The 1,823-nt window shown below is 38.8% G+C and overlaps 1 protein-coding gene across 1 annotated transcript in view; it reads left to right on the forward strand.

The window, feature by feature from the left end:
- Window positions 1-1,823, forward strand: part of LOC116705913 (potassium channel subfamily K member 2) — a 27,035-nt gene that overhangs the window by 16,417 nt on the left and 8,795 nt on the right. The window lies entirely within an intron of this gene.

Here is a 1,823-nt window from a genome sequence, read left to right on the forward strand (position 1 = left end):
CTGAAAAAACAAAAGCAATCAAACTGCTACAGAATCCACACGCCAGTTAGATTTCTATAGTTTCCACAACTAAAACAGATTAATTGCAGCAGTTTATTTTATCTGCTGCTCACAGTAAAAACTAACAGCTATTGTCCTTGTACCGGAATAAAATGTTCTTAATATAATCTGCATCATTTAAAAAATGGACTGTGCGCTACTGAAAGGATAATAACGAATTGTAATAACAAAAATCTATAATAGACTTAATCACACAGATCGATTCCATACAACGTGTTCACAAAAATAAAAGCAGATTAAGAAACAGATGTTAAATAAATAATAGTTTGGTGACTAAAAATTAAATATTCTAAGTACAAGCAAGGAAAAGATTGATTCTCTTTTAAAGGTATATTAATACACAGCCACAAAACCATGGGGAGGATATTGCAATATGACATATGGCATCGCAAAGTTAGGCTTTTAGCCCTGAAGTGACCTGATGTGCTTGTGTTGCTATGAGCAGACACGGTTTTGCAAGTGCAGATATTTTAGGAAAACAAATTAAATACTTTGTCAGTAAACATTTCCCAATAGGTTAGTTAACATTGACCCCTAATTGTGTTGGTAAATCTATACATAACCTGGGTGGCATTTTGTTTCCCTATTTGCTGTTGCAAATAACAATTACGCGAGAGTCACCTTGGCAGTAGCAATGGTAGAGAATCCCCAAATCATTTCATTTTTCGACCACAGCTCATTTTCATTGGATGTTCTATTGTATCTGTGTGCAGTCATGTTTGTCATTTGTTGATGTAGGGCTTAAACGCCTGCAATGCTGTGATAAAAATCTAATTTGAATTAAAGTCCACAAAAACAGTCTCTGAATTCAGTATAAGATCCTCCGTTTTCAGCATTAAAGCACAAACCATTGCCATTTTTTCAAAACACCAGATACTTGGTAGCAACAGGTTAATTATGATTTGGATTCATCGCTGGCTCTGTGGCTTCCATCCCTGGGGAAGAGGAAACATGTTGGCAGTTGACTTGAAACAATGGACTGTACCAGCTGCTGAAATAGCAGCAATATGGTGAAGATGCTGGCTGAGGAAGCACTTCAGCTTCAAAGGTCCCTTTGGAATATATGGATGCTTTGTTTTCAGCTGATGTGGTCTAGTATGTCCTACTGTAGGTTTCTTCAAACTGTATACTACTGTACTGTACTTTGCTTATTGTAGCAAGGACATTTAGACATCACAGAGTCAGGGATCTGAGGTCTGCCTGCTCTTTATGCTTCCCCTCAGAGGCACTGGGCTTTGGGCTTACATAACTGGAAGGGAAAAGGGCACGATACACAGGGAACCAGCTGAAAGCAGTCACCCCCAGTGGAAAGGAAGCAGAGAAATAAGCAGCATGCGGAATAAATCCTAACAGTCTGTGACTGTGATGCAAAGGAGCAACTGTGGGGCTCCTCAAATTGAAACTCTCAGTTACAGTTGATAGCACAGGCCGTAACGGCAATGAATCCATTATGATAGCTACTCCTATGACTGCATGTGGAATATTTCAGAAGTCAATAACATCACAGCATGTCAGGCATTGTCAAGTGTTACTTCTCAGCAGTTCGGGTGGGCGTGCCATCTGACAGCAAACATTATGTCACATGAGCTTGTCAGGGTGATGTTTGAGATGTTAAAAAAAAACAGTATTCCTCAAAGGAGGTCGAAGGAAGTGACTCATCACTCATCATGTGAAGTGACCAAGAAAAATAAAAGCCAGCAGACATTAGCATGTCAATTTCTTTTAAAATCATTTCAGGAAAGGTCTGCAAGAAATTGCTTATA

Source organism: Etheostoma spectabile, chromosome 18 (assembly GCF_008692095.1).
Source record: "Etheostoma spectabile isolate EspeVRDwgs_2016 chromosome 18, UIUC_Espe_1.0, whole genome shotgun sequence".
Lineage (NCBI taxonomy): Eukaryota > Metazoa > Chordata > Actinopteri > Perciformes > Percidae > Etheostoma > Etheostoma spectabile.